The sequence below is a fragment of the Indicator indicator genome, chromosome 3, assembly GCF_027791375.1.
Source record: "Indicator indicator isolate 239-I01 chromosome 3, UM_Iind_1.1, whole genome shotgun sequence".
Taxonomy (NCBI): Eukaryota; Metazoa; Chordata; class Aves; order Piciformes; family Indicatoridae; genus Indicator; species Indicator indicator.
The window spans coordinates 2,306,329-2,325,561 of NC_072012.1; positions in this window are offsets into that span (position 1 = coordinate 2,306,329).

A 19,233-nucleotide genomic window follows, 5' to 3' on the forward strand; every position below is an offset into this window, starting at 1 on the left:
CCAGAAAGCCAAGCAGAGCCTGGGCTGCAGCAAGAGAAGTGTGGCCAGCAGGGCCAGGGAGGAGATTCTCCCCCTCTGCTCTGCTCTGGTGAGACCCCACCTGGAGTACTGCATCCAGTTCTGGAGCCTCTGTTACAAGAGGGATCTGGACATGCTGGAAGGTGTCCAGAGAAGGGCCACGAGGATGAGCAGAGGGCTGGAGCTGCTCTGCTCTGGAGACAGACTGAGAGAGTTGGGGCTGTTCAGTCTGGAGAAGAGAAAGCTCCGAGGTGACCTTCTTGTGGCCTTCCAGGATCTGAAGGGGGCTACAAGGAAGCTGGGGAGGGACTTTTGAGGGTGTGAGGGAGTGACAGGACTGGGGGGAATGGAACAAAGTTGGAAGTGGGGAGATTCAGACTGGATGTGAGGAAGAAGTTCTTCCCCATGAGAGTGGTGAGACCTGGAATGGGTTGTCCAGGGAGGTGGTTGAGGCCCCATCCCTGGAGGTGTTTAAGGATGAGGCTCTGGCCAGCTAGATGGAGGCTCTGGCCAGCCTGCTGTAGTGTGAGGTGTCCCTGCCCACGGCAGGGGAGTTGGAAGTGGATGATCCTTGTGGTCCCTTCCAACCCTGACTGATTCTATGATTCTAAGATCAGAACAGCTGCAAAACTCCAACGGAAAATAGTACACCAGGGGAAGGCTATACTGAAACTGCCCTCCCTCAGTGCTCTTCTGTGCTGCTGCTGAGTCCTTCCTATAGTCAAAGTTAGTCACTCAGAAAAAAAAGATGTGTTGAGGAAGAGAAAATTTTCCTCTCTTTCAAGCTGTGAAACATCTCAGCTGAGCAATACTTAAATGTCAACACAACCGTGTTCTGGTGCATATTAAAAAGTATTATTATTAGAAGTCACAGCTGCTATTGTATTTCATAGTCAGGTGGATCATCTTGTCTAGAAATAGCTTTTGGGAACAGCTTTCTGAAACACCAGCTCCCTACCACAACCAAATCCACCTTCTCTCTGTGTAACCAGACTGAACTGAGGTTTGATTTTCTTACCTGGAGACTAGGTTTTCCGAAGTTCACTCATGCTGTGATTAAAGATTAGGGCCTGAACTCAAATAAATTAGCTTCATTTTGCCACAATAGTTTAAAGGCTGGAATCAAGCACCTTCCTGGATTGCAGGAGGTTGTCAGACCTCTACTTTGCCCTGCTCAGATCACAGCTGCAATCCTGTGTCCAGTTTGGGGTTCCCCAGGTCAAGAGAGACAGAGACCTGCTGGAGAGAGTCCAAGGGAGAGCCAGGAGGATGCTTAGGGGACTTGAGCATCTCCCCTGTGAAGAGAGCCTGAGAGCCCTGGGGCTGTTTAGTCTGGAGAAGAGAAGGCTGAGAGGGGATCTGATCAGTGCCTCTCAAGAGCTGAGGGGTGGGTGTCAAGGGGAGGGGGCCAGGCTCTCTTGGGTGCTGCACAGTGATATGACAAGGAGCAATGGAGACAAACTTGAACAGAGAAGGTTTCAGCTCAAGATGAGAAGAAACTTCTTTACAGGGAGGGTGACAGAGCCCTGGAATAGGCTGCCCAGAGAGGTTGTGGAGTCTCCTTCTCTGGAGACTTTCCAAACCCACCTGGATGCATTCCTGTGCAGACTCTCCTGGGTGATCCTGCTCTGGGAAGGGGTTGGACCTGATGATCTCTGGTGGTCCTTCTAACCTCACTGTACTGTGATACTGTGACCACCTGCACTGCTTCCCCCATTAGTGTTTTTTGAATTGTTTGGGTTTGTTTGGTTGTGGTGTTAGTTTGGTGTTTATTTGCTGTTTTTGTTGTTGTTGCTTTTTGTTTTGGTTTGGTTTTGTTTTCAGATAAACTTAACAGCTTCGGAGTTGTGTTTTAGTATAAACTTTGCAGTTTTCCAAATTTGAAACAATCTAGACAAAGTGACCTCTGTATCATCACCACTGCAAGACAAACCAAAGGCTCAGCTAATCTCTTACTGAAAACCTGGCTCCCAACTCATCACCAACAGCATTCCTCTGGATAAACAGTTTTACTTATAAACAAAACCAAATCTGTAGAAAAGATTGTTTATTTTGTTTTATTTTATTTTATTTTATTTTATTTTGTTTTGTTTTATTTTATTTTATTTTATTTTATTTTATTCTATTTTATTTCATTTTATTTTATTTTATTTTATTTTATTCTAATTTATTTTATTCTATTTTATTCTATTTTATTTTATTTTGTTTTGTTTTATTTTATTTTATTTTATTTCATTTAATTTTATTTTATTCTATTTTATTTTATTCTATTTTATTTTATTTTATTTTACTTTATTCTATTTTATTTTATTCCATTTTATTTTATTTTATTTTATTTTATTATATTTTATTATATTTTATTTTATTTTATTCTATTTAATTTTATTTTATATCATTCTATTCTATTCTATTCTATTCTATTCTAGTCTATTCTATTTTTAAACTGTGTATTTCTGTATTTCTGTTCAACTGTGAACTGCCCTCACACACCCTTTTCAAACCTCACACTAGCACTCTGGACCTTTGAGTTTTGTGATCTGAGCCTTTCTTTGTCAGGTTAGATTTGCAGGTTGGCCAGAAATAACAAAATGGGAAGGGTTGGAAGGGACCTCAAGGATCAGCCAGTTCCAACCCCCCTGCCATGGGCAGGGACACCTCACACTACAGCAGGTTGCTCACAGCCACATCCAGCCTGGCTGCAAAAAACTCCAGGGATGAGGCTTCCACCACCTCCCTCAGCAACCTATTCCAGTGTCTCACCACTCTCATGCTGAAGAATTTCTTCCTGACATCCACTCTGAATATACCCACTTCTAGATTTGCTCCTTTTCCCCAGGTCCTATCACTCTCTGACACCCTCCAAAGTCCCTCCCCAGCTTTCTTGTAGCCCCCTTCAGATCTGGAGGGCCACAAGAAGGTCTCCTTGGAGCCTTTTTTAGGTTGAAACGGCAATTAGCTGACCATTAGAAAGTTGGTACTGATGGGAGTTCTAAATCTGTGATCGGACAAGGAACAATGGGTTCAAACTAGAACACCTCACACTAGAGCAGGCTGGCCAGAGCCTCATCCAGCCTGGCCTTAAACACCTCCAGGGATGGGGCCTCAACCACCTCCCTGGACAACCCATTCCAGGTCTCACCACTCTCATGGGGAAGAACTTCTTCCTCATGTCCAGTCTGAATCTCCCCACTTCCAGCTTCATTCCATTCCCCCCAGTCCTATCACTACCTGATAGCCTAAAAAGTCCCTCCCCAGCTTCCTTGTAGCCCCCTTCAGATACTGAAAAGGCACAAGAAGGTCTCCTGGGAGCCTTCTCTTCTCCAGACTGAACAGCCCCAAGTCTCTCAGTCTGTCTCCAGAGCAGAGCAGCTCCAGACCTCTGATCATCCTTCTCTGGACACCTTCCAGCACCTCTAGATACTTCTTGTAATAAGGGCTCCAGAACTGGACACAGTACTCCAGGTGTGGTCTCAGCAGAGCTGAGCAGAGGGGGAGAATCCTCTCCCTGGCCCTGCTGGCCACACTTCTCTTGCTGCAGCCCAGGCTCTGCTTGGCTCTCTGGGCTGCAAGTGCTCACTGCTGGCTCCTGTTGAGCTTCTCCTCCCCCAGCACCCCCAAGTCCTTTTCTTCAGGGCTGCTCTCCAGCCAGTCCCTGCCCAGCCTATATCGATGTTTGGGATTGCCTCCACCCAGCTGCAGGACCTTGCACTTGGTGTTGTTGAACCTCATGAGGTTGGCTGGGGCCAGCTCTGCAGCCTGTGCAGGTCCCTCTGGATGGATCCCTTCCCTCCAGCCTGTGTGCTGCACCACACATGGTATTATCCTCCTTTTGACATTCACTCTCAGAAGAAACAGTTTCTTCAGCTGGATTCTACTTGCAGAACTTGCTTCTTCTGGTATCCAGTTGATTAATTGCATTAAAACATAATTAGTCTTATTTTATCATTGATAATACACAGATCACAACACCCACATTATACTTAGCTAATGTTGTTTAATTAGTGGCTTATAGCTTTGGCAGACTGAACAATGGGGCTAAAATAAACCTATGCTTCATCTCCTACTCTGCCAGTCTTCCAGGCAAGAGGGTGGAAAACACCTGACAACGTTTTAGGTTGAAATAATAGTTTTTCAAACAGATAAGATGAGGAATAAATATGCAGTTTTCTAAATGGTAGCACTCACTCACCTCCCTCCTCCACCTTCCCTGCTCTCTTTCCAGTCCACTTGTTTTGTTTAAAACAGTAAGGGATGTAGGAAAGGAGTCCAAAGTGCTGAGCCATGAAAAAATACATGCAAATTTTTGTCAGGCTGAAGCTATTAAAAATTGCTACCTGTGGCTGATCCTAAACCTGACCTGTTATTTTTGCTGGAGAAAGTTGGCATAAACCTGGTGATAACATAAACTCCACATCCATTTCCTCTGTACACCAGTATCAGTAATGTTCTGTATTTTACTGGGACTATAATGGAACAAGGTACAACCTTACTTCAGTCCTCTTGTGGCTCTTCAATTACATATTTAAGCTTTCAGACCTTTGTCTCAGCTGGATGATGAAACATGCAGCAACCAATGCTGAGGACTGCAAGAAGACTGCGAATGACCTTTGGAGATCAGAGGCACTGATCAAATGTGGTGGGTTAAAATTACCCTCTCCCCCCAACTAATTGCGAGAACTATCCCCAAAATGAATTGCCAGACTTAGCTCAGTTTGGGCTGGAAGCAAATGAAGCTCTATTTACAAGCAACCTACAAGCTAGAAATATGGAATGCAATGAAGATGTACCAAATATACAACAGGCGTACAATATAGAGATGTTTACCATTTATAAACACACAGAAACTCCTCACAACCCCCTGGATGGATCCAGGGGGACCATTCACCTCCTGCCCACTCCCTCCCTTCTTCCTGTTACCTCACGCAGCAGTCACAACAGAGATCCTCTGGCAAGGCCACAAAGAGAGAGAGAGAAGTTGCAAGCAGATGAAGAGAGCAAGAACCGTTTCTGCCTCTCCTCTATATCCCCATTAGCAAGCCAATGAATTCTATAGACCTTAGCATTAATTTCCTTTTACATCCAACGGTAATTTATTTTACTTTCAGTCTTTGCAGTCAGGGACTAGGCTAAAGTTCCCCTTTCAAACTGTAACAGCTAAATCATGAGAAGAACCAGGTCAGAACAGATATTCCTATCCCAGATATACCTTGTATCATTATTCTGCAAAGCAGTACCTAGCTCACACATCACAGAGAAAGGTGAACTGTACTTTCAAAGACTGGAACCCAGCTTGTTTGAGGGCTGTTATTTTTACCTATAGTTAAATGAAGTGATATGCTGCTCCATGCCTTTCCCTTCTGCTAAAAACCCTCTAAATTTTCCTTTGAAACAAGCATACAGAAAAAAACAACAACAACAAACAAACAAACAACCAAACCCAATAAAACAGGAATTTCCTTATTTTAACAAGAGGCAGGGAATTTACCTCACACAGAAAGAATATCAGCAGGTTTTCAAAACTGCCTCTTGTCACCATTTAGCTAACGAAGCTTAACTCAAACTTGGGTATTTAAGGTTGGGGTTAAAAAAAAATCACTGTCATGTAAAAACTAAAATGGGTTATGATGAAGCAAGAGGACATAAAATGAGGCACTGAAAAGGCTACCTCTCCCTTTCCCTTAATTCAGTGAACTTCATACTGTATAGTTTTACCAGCCAAGGATATTGAATGGTAAACTCTTTAAGGTCATCAGCAGGGTAATTAGCACTCAATATTACCAGGGGACATCATTCCTGCAGCAGGTAAAACTTCATCCACAATGCACACCAAAATAGGGGGGTTCTATGAGAAAACAAGATGATTAGCTGAGGGAACTGGGGTTGTTCACAGAATCACTCACAGAATCAACCAGGTTGGAAAAGACCTCAGAGATCATCAAGTCCAACCTATTACCTAACACCTAACACCTCCTGACAACTAAACCATGGCTCCAAGTGCCACAGCCAAGCTTTCTCTGAACACCTCCAGGGATGCTGACTCCACCACCTCCGGGGGCAGCACTTTCCAAGGGCAAATTCCTCTTTCTGGGAAGAACTTTTTCCTCACCTCAAGCCTAAACTTCCCCTGGCACAGCTTGAGACTGTGTCCTCTCCTTCTGTCACTGGTTGTCTGGGAGAAGAGACCAACCCCCACCTGGCTACAACCTCCCTTCAGGGAGTTGTAGACAGCAATGAGGTCTGCCCTGAGCTTCCTCTTCTCCAGGCTAAACACCCCCAGCTCCCTCAGCCTCTCCTCACAGGGCTGTGCTCCAGACCCCTCCCCAGCCTCGTTGTCCTTCTCTGGACACATTCAATTATCTCAATGTCCTTTTTAAACTGAGGAGCCCAGAACTGGACACAGCACTCAAAGTGTCCATGGGACACAACACACAGCTTATATACTCTTCCTACCACAGCACAAAGCAAGCATGATTCTAGCAGTCCTCTTCTATCCTAGCAAAGCAGAACTTACCTAAACAGCCACTGGCTGAGCACTTCCAAACTTCTTACCCCACTGAAGTCAACACCAGGTGTCCATTAGCTCTCTGCTCTCTATCCTAGCAAAGCAAAACCTACCTAAACAGTCCCTGGCTGAGCACTTCCACGCTTCTTACACCACTGAAGTCAACACCAAGTGTCCATTAGCTCTCTGCTCTCTATCCTAACACTTCCAAGGTCTCCTCTTAATGAGGGTGTCTCTTGCTTTATCAGAACACTCTTTCAGGCTCAAAAGGGATTAACTCTTTTTCTTCAACCCCCACAAAACCCCAAGCAAACAAACAAACAAAAAATCCCCAACACAAACATATGATTTACTGTTTCCAAAATATTCCTTTCAAAATTTTCCTGAACAATCTTTGCCTCTGTCACTGCCTTCTCCTTTGTATTTTCAGTAGCCTTAGAAATGTCCTTCTGCTGCACAGTCTTACAGGCATATAGGAGGAATTCAGGTGGCCATACTTAAAATTTTCCAAATTCAGACAACATCAACTTCATAGCTTTTAAGTAGTTAAGCTATTATAACTGCAGGACACTGAAGGCTGCCAGTGCCAGCTGGTTCTGCTGCCAGTGACGACACGGAGCCATTAGGGCAGTCAGACGTCAGAGACCATGAATGAAATCACTCCAACCTCTTCACCACTAACACACAATTTTTCCTAACATCTAAATAATGTCAACTAAATAGTTTTTGGGGAAGGAAGGGGGGGGAACAAAGGTTTATTAAAAAAAAATAAAATTAAAGTTAACTGTTGGCAGTGATCTCACATGGAGAGAGATGTCAGCCACTATGGCAAAGGAAAGATACCCTCAGTTGATTTAGACATCAACCCTTAGTTGATTTAGAAATTAATTATGTATCACAGAAGTTTTACCAACACAGTTTTGTAGATTATATCTTGGCAGCAAACAAACCTGGGAGGTTTCAGTGTTAGGAATTTGAATGGTGAATGTGTATGGCCAATTCCTATTGGTGGTAAAATCCAATGGCAGACACAGTCCTTACTGTTGGGAACCCATGAATGGCTTCAGATAGTCTTTGACTATTCCTTGTATTCACAGAGTGAAAATAAAAACTGAAAGGCTCAAAGTTTTCAGAATAGATAATATTTAAATAACTGCACATGTTTTAAAAACAAAGAGCAAGATGATCTTCAGGAGAAGATAATTTGATAATCCAATGGAGAGCCAGGAGGATGACTGGAGCATCTCCCCTGTGAAGAGAGACTGAGAGCCCTGGGCCTGTTTAGTCTGGAGAAGAGAAGGCTGAGAGGGGATCTGATCAATGTCTCTCAAGAGTTGAGGGGTGGGTGTCAAGTGGAGGGGGCCAAGCTCCTTTGGGTGGTTCACAGTGATAAGCCAAGGAACAATGGAGACAAACTTGAACAGAGAAGGTTTCAGCTCAACATGAGGAGAAACTTCTTTCCAGTGAGGGTGACAGAGCCCTGGAACAGGCTGCCCAGGGGGGTTGTGGAGTCTCCTCTGGAGACTTTCAAATCCCACCTGGATGCATTCCTGCGCAGACTCCCCTGAGTGATCCTGCTCTGGCAGGGGGGTTGGACCCAATGATCTCTGGAGGTCCCTTCCAACCTCTAATGTACTGTTGATACTGTGATATATTATGAACAGTGACATGCAGTTTGATTCTTCCTGGAAAGACTTTGTTTGAATTTACAGACAAAATCATCTGCACTTCAACGTAAAAGGGACTGTGTGTGTTTGGAAGGAAGAGGGGACAGCATGCTAGCCAATAACAATTCCAATTAGAATCATAGAATCAGTCAGGGTTGGAAGGGACCACAAGGATCATCTAGTTCCTAAAGCTTTATTTACTAACTAGCTGTAAAGCCTCTGCTCAGTTCAATCACTATCATGACAAATTACCTAACACTTCCACTAATGACTAATTTTGCCACCCCTTTGGTAGCTGAGCAAACCTCTCTTGCCACACATATGCTGAGCACAGACCAAAACACTTGGTGTGTTTCCCTTCACTTGGATTCATAGACCATGTTATGTCAACTGTTTTGCTTGGGCTCTTTGACCTTTTCCAGCTACTCATTATGGTAGGAAGTGTCTGTGCAAGGGAGATGAGGAACAGGTTTCAAGTGAGGGACTGGGGAGGGACTTTTTAGGATGTCAGTATTATAGGACTGAGGGGAATGGAGCAAAACTAGAAGTGGAGAGATTCAGCTTGGATACGTTGGGAAGACATTTTATAACAATCTGATCTAGTTTGAGGTGTCCCTGTCCATGGCAGGGGGGTTGGAACTAGAGGATCCTTGAGGTCCTTTCCAACTCTCACAATTCTATGATTCTTGTAAAGTTAAAGAAACAGAAAGTCCAACCAGCCAGCTCAGTTCCTTAAACAACCTCTTGTTGAGGACAAGACCAAGAGACAGAACCCTTTGCAGAGAGACAATAAAATACCCTTGAAGCCACAACAAAAGCCACAAGGTATTTTACATGTCTGGAATATGAATCTACTTGTCTCTGCTTCTGTATCTTCTTTAAGCAAGAAAGGATTTCTCTTAGGAGGCACAACACTGTCACAGTATTTTTCTGCAGTCCAGAAAACACATGACTTAAAAACAAATCTCCCCGTTTTCTGCATCTCCCAGAAAACAGAGCTGCAGGCATAACATGACCTGAACTGGCAAAGTAACTGTGGATTGGGCTTTATTCCATGGAAATCCTATAAAGGGCACTGCCTAATACTTTTCTACTTACTTTCTTGCTGTATCTAACTTGACATTTCTGTTGAATCACAGAATCAACCAGGTTGGAAAAGCCCTTCAAGACCATCAAGTCCAACCAATCACCCAGTGCCATCTAATCAACTAACCATGGCACTAAGTGCCTCATCCAGGATGTTTTTAAACACTTCCAGCAAAGGTGACTCCAGCACCTCCCTGGGCAGCACATTCCAATGGCCAGTCTCTCTTCCTGGGAATAATTTCTTCCTCACATCCAGCCCAAACCTCCCCTGGCACAGCTTGAGACTGTGTCCTCTTGTTCTGTCCCTGGCTGCCTGGGAGAAGAGCCCAACCCCCACCTGGCTACAACCTCCCTTCAGGGAGTTGTAGACAGCAATGAGGTCTGCCCTGAGCCTCCTCTTCTCCAGGCTGAACACCCCCAGCTCCCTCAGCCTCTCCTCACAGGGCTGTGCTCCAGACCCCTCCCCAGCCTCATTGCCCTTCTCTGGACACATTCAATTATCTCAATGTCCTTTTTAAACTGAGGAGCCCAGAACTGGACACAGCACTCAAGGTGTGGTCTAACCAGTGCTGAGCACAGGGCAGAATGACTTCCCTGCTCCTGCTGGCCGCACTGTTCCTGATGCAGGCCAGGATGCCATTGGCCTTCTTGGCCACCTGGGCACACTGCTGGTGTGTGTTGTGAGGTTGTGTTACTACATTCTAAGCTGTCTAGAGAAAAATCTCATCTCTTCCTTGCTTAAACTGTTGCTAAAACCAAAGAGGTAAAAAACTGTATTGCTGTAACAGAGGAGGAATCATTAACAATGCAAATTGCCATGTAGCAAACAAAGGAAAGGACTGAGGGTATAACAGTCCCTGAGTTTCCAGGGCTAGCTATGACAATATTCCCCCTTGTGGCCTTGGGCAAGTTACTTAAACTCTCTGGATAAAAGACTCTACCTGTAAAAATGAGGATAATGATACTAACTTTCTTCTCTCAGAGGAGATGTGAAAACTAACCAAAATAATTTTGTGCAAAGCACTCTGAACCAGAAATGCACTACATAAAGTATTAAAGGAATAGCTTTTATACACAAGGTCTACAACTACCCGAAGGGAGGTTGTAGCCAGGTGGGGATTGGTCTCTTCTCCCAAGCAACCAGCAGCAGAACAAGAGGACACAGTCTCAAGTTGTGCCAGGGGAGGTCTAGGCTGGATGTTAGGAGGAAGTTCTTGACAGAGAGAAAGATTTGCCATTGGGATGTGCTGCCCAGGGAGGTGATGGAGTCACCATCCCTGGAGATGTTCAAGAGAAGCCTGGATGAGGCACTTAGTGCCATGGTCTAGTTGATTGGCTAGGGCTGGGTGATAGGTTGGACTGGATGATCTTGGAGGTCTCTTCCACCTTGATTGATTCTATGATTCTATGATTCTAAGACTGAGGGGAAAATAAAACAGAAGTTAAACTGCAATGAATTGGTTAAAGAAACATAGCTTGGCTTTCCTTTCTTTCATTTTAATGCCAAATCAAAACTATGCATTTGAGATAATTTTCTACTTGTGGTCATTGGAGCCTAGGTGCTTTTAAGAGGGCCACAGAGTTGAGCTAGAGTGTCCAGGAGGTGTACCAGAAGGTGTCATCTTTGTATTTCTTGCCATAAACCCAGCATCCCTACAATCTCTCGGCTCGTTAAACCATGGCACTGCTCCAAAGCAAGTGTTGTTATAAAGGATAGGAGCATTGAGGCATTTTAACACTGCTGACCATTTGTACTCCCCTTTTGTCTACACTGAGTCAAGAGCATGATCCAAGGAATCATAGGAATCACAGAATCATAGAATTGTCAGGGTTGGAAGGGACCTCAAGGATCAGCCAGTTCCAACCCCCCTGCCATGGGCAGGGACACCTCACACTACAGCAGGTTGCTCACAGCCTGGCTGCAAAAACCTCCAGGGATGAGGCTTCCACCACCTCCCTGGGCAACCTCTTCCACTGTCTCACCACCCTCATTGGGAAGAACTTCTTCCTAGCATCCAATCTGAATCTCCCCATTTCTAGTTTTGCTCCATTCCTCCCAGTCCTATCACTCCCTGAGACCCTAAAAAATCCCTCCCCAGCTTTCTTGTAGCACCCTTCAGATACTGGAAGGTCTCCTTGGAGCCTTCTCCTCTCCAGATTGAACAGCCCCAAGTCCTTGAGTCTGTCTTCATAGGAGAGATGCTCTCTGATCATCCTTGTGGCCCTACAGTCACCAAACTGCCCTTCAATACTTCAAAACATGCTGTACAGTGGACTGTGATCAAAGTTTGCTGGGAGGCTTTTCCTTCCCCATAAGCATTGTGGCATTTATTTTACTGAAGACCTGAATAATGTTCACCTTTTTGTGCTGAGTTTCCTGACTGTCATTGTCTTCATAAGAGATTAGATATGAGGCTTTCCCTGTGTCACTTAGCAACAATAAAGGGGGAGTGCCCAGAGGCTGGAGCCAGGCTCTGCTGGGTGATGCCCAATGCCAGCACAAGGGGCACTGGGGGAAGTTGAGGCATAGGAAGTTCCATGGAAATAGGAGGAATTTTTTTTTCCCCTGTGAGTGTGACAGAACACTGGAAGAGGCTGCCCAGGGGGGTTGTGGAGTCTCCTTCTCTGGAGATATTCAAGAGCTGCCTGAATGTGATCTGCTCTAGGTGCTCCTGCTCTGGCAGGGGGGTTGGACTCGATGAGCTTTTGAAGTCCCTTCCAGCCCCTAACATTCAGTGACTTTGTGATCTGCAGAAAAAAAAGATGTAAGTGAACGTGGGGAAGCTGTTAGGGAGAGAGACACATCCTACCTTACCCACAAAGCTGTGTGGCTGCACCTGAAGAGTGGCTGCAAGCTTAATTTAGAGCATCCAGTTCTGGAGCCTCAGTTACAAGAGGGATCTGGACATGCTGGAAGGTGTCCAGAGAAGGGCCACCAGGATGAGCAGAGGGCTGGAGCTGCTCTGTTATGAGGACAGACTGAGAGAGTTGGGGCTGTTCAGTCTGGAGAAGAGGAGGCTCCCAGGAGACCTTCTTGTGGCCTTGCAGTACCTGAAGGGGGCTACAAGAAAGCTGGGGAGGGACATTTTAGGATCTCAGGTAGTGACAGGACTGCAGGGAATGTAATGAAGCTGGAGGTGGGGAGATTCAGACTGTATGTGAGGAAGAAGTTCTTCCCCATGAGAGTGGTGAGAGCCTGGAATGGGTTGTCCAGGGAGGTGGTTGAGGCCCCATCCCTGGAGGTGTTTAAGGCCAGGCTGGATGAGGCTCTGGCCAGCCTGCTGTAGTGTGAGGTGTCCCTGCCCATGGCAGGGGGGTTGGAACTGGATGATTCTTGAGGTCCCTTCCAACCCTGACTGATTCTATGATTCTATGATTTGCAAAGACTGAAGTGCTTTTCAGCATAGCAGTTTTAGCCAGTGCAAGTGATGTGAAAGCTGGTTGAACCACATCACTACCATAGCACACCACCTGGGAGTGAGATCTTTCTCAACCAGGAGTGCTTTCTGGACAAAAATGATGTCAATTTTAATTCCACCCAAACACCAAGTCAGATTAGCTGATAATCTTTCAGCCTGTGGTCAAGGCAATCTTGGAACTATAAACTGAAGAACTGATAGTCCACAGGTAGCAAAGACTTATTGCAGGCAAAAAAAAATTCCTTCATCATTAATGCCATGACTAGAGCTTAACATCACTTAACTTCTAGATTGTTATTTAATAACAACAGCCAAAGAAATATATATTTAACTGACAGTTCAGAAAGCAGCATAAAAAAAAAAATCATGAAAATAATCAGAGAACTCAACTAGATGTGTCTTCATTGGCTATGTGAATTCTAATGGATGTTTTGGATCCCTGTTTGTTACTGTCATGACATTACCAAGTCATTCTGTCAGGAAAATTACATGTGTTGGATGAGGGCAGATTTTCTTTGCAAAGGCTTTCTAGGAAAAATCATAAATGCAATGCAAAGCTCCACATTATGGCCAATGGACTACATTTTACTGACACCTCCCTCCCAAGTGAGCAGCTGACAACTAAGGGAACGTGTGAAAAACTCAGAAAAATAATTAAGAGCAGTTATTTGAACAAAAAGTGAATGATTTGATATATATAGTGTGTGTATATATATATAGTCTGTGTATATATATAGTGTAGATATAGATATATAGATATAAGGATAGATAGATATAAGGATAGATAGATATAGATATAGATATAGATATAGATATAGATATAGATATAGATATAGATATAGATATAGATATAGATAGATATAGATATAGATATAGATATAGATATAGATATAGATATAGATATAGATATAGATATAGATATAGATATAGATAGATATAGTTTTTGTTCCACTCCACCATAGAATAGAATCATAGAATCAACCAGGCTGGAAGGGACCTCCAGTCCAACCTATCACCCAGCCCTAGCCAATCAACCAGACCATGGCACTGAGTGCCTCATCCAGGCCTCTCTTGAACATCTCCAGGGATGCTGACTCCATCATCTCCCTGGGCAGCACATCCCAATGGCAAATCTCTCTTTCTGTGAAGAACTTCCTCCTCATATCCAGCCTAGACCTCCCCTGGTGCAGCTTGAGACTGTGTCCCCTCCTTCTGCTGCTGGTTGCCTGGGAGAAGAGACCAACCCCCACCTGGCTACAACCTCCCTTCAGGTAGTTGTAGACATCTATGAGGTCTCCCCTGAGCCTCTTCTTCTCCAGGCTAAACACCCTCAGCTCCCTCAGCCTCTCCTCACAGGACTGTGCTCCAGACCCCTCCCCAGCTTCCTTGCCCTTCTCTGGACACCTTCCAGTCCCTCAACATCTCTCTTGAACTGAGGAGCCCAGAACTGGACACAGGACTCAAGGTGTGGCCTGACCAGTGCTGAGTACAGGGGCAGAATAACCTCCCTTGTCCTGCTGGCCACACTATTGCTGATGCAGGCCAGGATGCCATTGGCTCTGGCCACCTGGGCACACTGCTGGCTTATGTTCAGAGCCATCTACACCAACATAATGAAAAAGACTCTTCTGAGTTGCCTCCAACTCAGACAAGCAGCCTTACAGCTCAAGGAAAGAAACCAGGTATAGGAGAGACTAAGGGGACACAAACTGGGTCTGTAAACCAGACAAGAAAAGGGTTGGGGTTTGGTTTGGGAGCTGGCTTCATATGGGGGGAATTTTTTGGTGGTTGTTTTGCTTGATAAATATCTGAGGGCTGGGGGTCAAGAGGGAGGGGCAGCCCCTGCTCACTTGCACCCTGGGATAGGACAAGGGGCAGTGGATAGAAACTCCAGCACAGGAGGTTCCACCTCAACATGAGGAGGAACTTCTTCACTGTGAGGGTCCCAGAGCACTGGAACAGGCTGCCCAGAGAGGTTGTGGAGTCTCCTTCTCTGGAGACTTTCAAGACCAATCTGGAAGCATTCCTGTGTGACCTGTGCTGGATTCTATGGTCCTGCTCTGGCAGGGGGGTTGGACTCAATCTTCAGAGGTCCCTTCCAACCTCTAACATACTGTGAGCCTGTGATTTAGTCTGGTGGTGGTAATAATAATAGTAATAATAATAATAATAATAATAATAATAATAATAATAATAATAATAATAATAATAATAATAATAATAATAATGTTTATTTTTAATAAATATACTATAATAATATAATAAAATATGTAATAATGTAATAAAATATTATAATATAATTAAAATATAATATTAATAATAACATAATAAATATAATAATTGTTTGTTATATATAATAACATATATAATAATATACAATACATAATAATAGTTATTATTTAATAAATATATAATAATATAATATGTAATAATGTAATGAAATATTATAATATAATTAAAATACAATGATATTAATAATAACAGAATGTATACATAATAATTACCAATAATTATTATTAATTATTTTTATTAATTATACCTATTATTATACCTATTTATTATTATTACTATTATTAGTAGTATTAGTATTAGTATTAGTATTTGTATTATTTATTGGTGTTGTTATTGTTGTTATGTATTTGTGGTGGTGGTGGTTTTTCTTTCCATGGTTTTAAGTTCTATTAGAAAAAAGCAAAGTCACCAAAGCAAGAAACCTGCTGACAGCCTCTTCTAGCACTACCTGATTGTGTCTTTCTCTGCTGACAGTACAAGGTGGAAGACTGGACAAGAGCAAAGCAGCATGGACGGGTGGTAGATCCATCCTTATAAACCTAGCTTACTTCAAACCTGGGTAAACCAAAGTGTCTCCACATCTTTGATCTCTTAGTCTAGGCCATACCATCTCCTTGCACGCATTTGAACACAACCCAGAGCATGGAGTCCAATTATTTCTATTTACAATGCCTCTGTGCTTACTTCTTTGCTTATGATTAAAAATTACTAATCAGAGAGATGAGAACTGGTGATGAATGCACTTCAGAATTACTAACAGCTCTGTAGATGGCATAATTGCTTTGAAATGCATTTCTTGATTAGTATAAACACATGAATAAAAGTTTTGGCTCAACAAGGCAGAAGAAGGTGAGTGCACGTGTAAGCAGCTCGACAGCCCCCTCAGCATCCACTGTGCCTCCTCTGGCATCCAGTTACACAATCAGAAACACCACAGAATCAACCAGGTTGGAAAAGACCTCAGAGATCATCAAGTCCAACCTATTACCTAACACCTCCTGACAACTAAACCATGGCTCCAAGTGCCACAGCCAAGCTTTTTTTGAATGCCTCCATGGAGGCTGATTCCACCACCTCCCTGGGCAGCACGTTCCAAGGGACAATTATTCTCTCTGTGAAGAAAGGCAGTAGAATTCTGAACCCCAGTGATAAATAGCAACCAGAATGAGCTGTAGTTTAATGTCCTTCTGGTTGGCCAACTCTGTTATGATTTTTCAGAGGGTGTATTTCATCTTGAGAGCAGATAGATATGACTCTGGGTTGTTGATGCTGATATGGATAAAGAACTGGCTTGATGGCTGCACTCAGAGAGTGGCTGTCGATGGCTCCATGTCCAAGCGGAGGGCAGTGACAAGTGGAGTCCCTCAGGACTCAGTCCTGGGACCAGGCTTCTTCAGCATCTCTGTTGGTGCCATGGACAGTGGCATTGAGGCACCCTCAGCAAGTTTGCTGATGACACCAAGCTGTGTGGTGCAGCAGACAGGCTGGAGGGAAGGGATCCATCCAGAGGGACCTGCACAGGCTGCAGAGGTGAGCACAAGCCAACCTCAGGAGGTTCAACAAGACCAAGTGCAAGGTCCTGCAGCTGGGTAGAGGCAATCCCAAGCACAAATCCAGGCTGGGCAGGGACTGGCTGGAGAGCAGCCCTGAGGAAAAGGACTTGGGGGTGCTGGTGGAAGAGAAGCTCAACAGGAGCCAGCAGTGAGCACTTGCAGCCCAGAGAGTCAACCAGAGCCTGGGCTGCAGCAAGAGAAGTGTGGCCAGCAGGGCCAGGGAGGTGATTCTCCCCCTCTGCTCAGCTCTGCTGAGACCACACCTGGAGTACAGTGTCCAGTTCTGGACCTTCTGTTACAAGAGGGATCTGGACATGCTGGAACGTGTCCAGAGAAGGGCCACCAGGATGAGCAGAGGGCTGGAGCTGCTCTGCTATGAGGACAGACTGAGAGAGTTGGGGCTGTTCACCTTCTTGTGGCCTTGCAGTACCTGAAGGGGGCTACAAGAAAGCTGGGGAGGGACTTTCTAGGATCTCAGGTAGTGTCAGGACTCGGGGGGGGGTGGGGTGGGGAGGGGGGGAATGGAATAAAGCTGGAAGTGGGGAGATGGAGATTCAGACTGGACATGAGAAAGAAGTTCTTCCCCATGAGAGTGGTGAGAGCCTGGAATGGGTTGTCCAGGGAGGTGGTTGAGGCCCCATGCCTGGAGGTGTTTAAGGCCAGGCTGGATGAGGCTCTGGCCAGCCTGCTGTAGTGTGAGGTGTCCCTGCCCATGGCAGCGGGGTTGGAAGTGGCTGATCCTTGAGATCCCTTCCAACCCTGACTGATTCTATGATTCTATGATTGGAGCAACTGGAACAAATCAAGAACCCTGCGTTGCTTCATCTCTTGTACTGCAAGTTTTAATTCTCCTGCTAGTTTATTATGCTTCCCAAACAAAAATCAGGTTAGAAAAAGATGTTTTTATCTCATCATATATTCTGGGGTGTGCCTATCAAGATTTTTGTGGCAGGGCCTTCCCTACATCCCACCTGTAAATGAGCTCTCTGATGCATCTGTGACTTCTGCAAGCTGATTGCTAATCATCCACAGATAATATCCTGCTGGTCCTTGTGATTAAGGAGTGAGTTTGTTTTGTTTCATTGTGGGTTGGGGGTATTTTGTTTGTTTTGTGGTTTGGGGGGGCTTTTTGAGTTGGTTTTTTTTGTTTGTTTGATTGGTTGGGTTTGGGTTCTTGGGGGTTGTGTTTGGTGATGGATGTTAGGGTTATGTTTTTTTTTTTTTATTGTTGCTGTTTGGAAGTTTCTCCTCATGAGAAAGGTGAAACCTTCTTTCTTCAAGTTTGAACTCATTGTTCTTTTTTTTTTTTTTTTTTGTACTGTGCACCACCCAAAAGAGCCTGGCCCCCTCCCCTTGACACCCACCCCTCAGCTCTTGAGAGACATTGATCAGATCCCCTCTCAGCCTTCTCTTCTCCAGACTAAACAGCCCCAGGGCTCTCAGTCTCTCTTCACAAGGCAGATGCTCAAGTCCCCTAAGCATCCTCCTGGCTCTCCCTTGGACTCTCTCCAGCAGGTCTCTGTCTCTCTTGACCTGGGGAGCCCCAAACTGGACACAGGATTGCAGCTGTGGTCTGAGCAGGGCAGAGTAGAGGGGAGAAGAACTTCCCTAGCCCTGCTGGCCACACCTTTCCTGATACACCCCAGGATCCCATTGGCTCTCTTGGCCACAAGAGCACATTGCTGTCCATTGCAGACCTCGCTGTCCACCAGCACTCCAAGGTCTTTCTCCATGGAGCTGCTTTCCAGCTAACCTGTCCTGGTGACTGCTGCTATTCCTCCCCAGATGCAGGACCCTGTACTTCACTGAACTTCAGGACTGCACTCAACTCTCAGCCTGCCCACAGCCTGATGTGCTGCCAGCCACCACCCCACCCCCTTCCCAGTATTGTAATCACCAAGACCTTCATGATAGAGCATTTTAATTAAAAAGTGCTTGTTAATAAAGCTTTGCAGCTCTCTCTCCTTTCTTACCACCCACATTACCATCTCAGAGACTACCTGAGAAAAGGCCAGGTCATCACATATCTTTCTTTTTCCCTTTCACGGGCAGGATGTGCAAGGTGCTTCAAGCATATCCCAAACCTTCTATGCCCCATGGAAGTCAAATCTCTCTCTCAAAAGTGGCACAACACAAAACCTTTCCTCTTGACATGCAAGGGCTGCTGTTGTTATTTCACAGATATTTTCTCCCTGTACACACAAAATACACTTTTTTCTACAGATACACATACACACTTCATTTTTTTTTCTCTACACAGACAGATTAAGATTCAAGCAGGATAGGTCAGAGTCAACACAAGGGGCAGATTTGCTGATTGGAAAGATGGTGTGGGGGGGGTTTGTTGAGAAATAGGTTTTAAATGGGCTAAGATACGGATCCAAGTATTATTTTATAAACCTAAAACATGCACCAAGAGGCAGGCAGCACAAGTTCCACTATGAAGTGTTACCTGAAACAAAGTTGTCAGAGGATATTTGGATAGAAGGTGGATATGATGGAGTCTTCATTGTGCCAGGGGAGGTTTGGGCTGGATGTGAGGAAGAAATTCTTCAGAGAAAGGGAGATTGGCCATTGGAATGTGCTGCCCAGGGAGGTGGTGGAGTCATTATCCCTGGAAGTGTTTAAAATAAGACTAGATGAGGCACTCAGTGCCATGGGTTATTTGATTAGTTGATTAGTCTTCACTGTCCCTG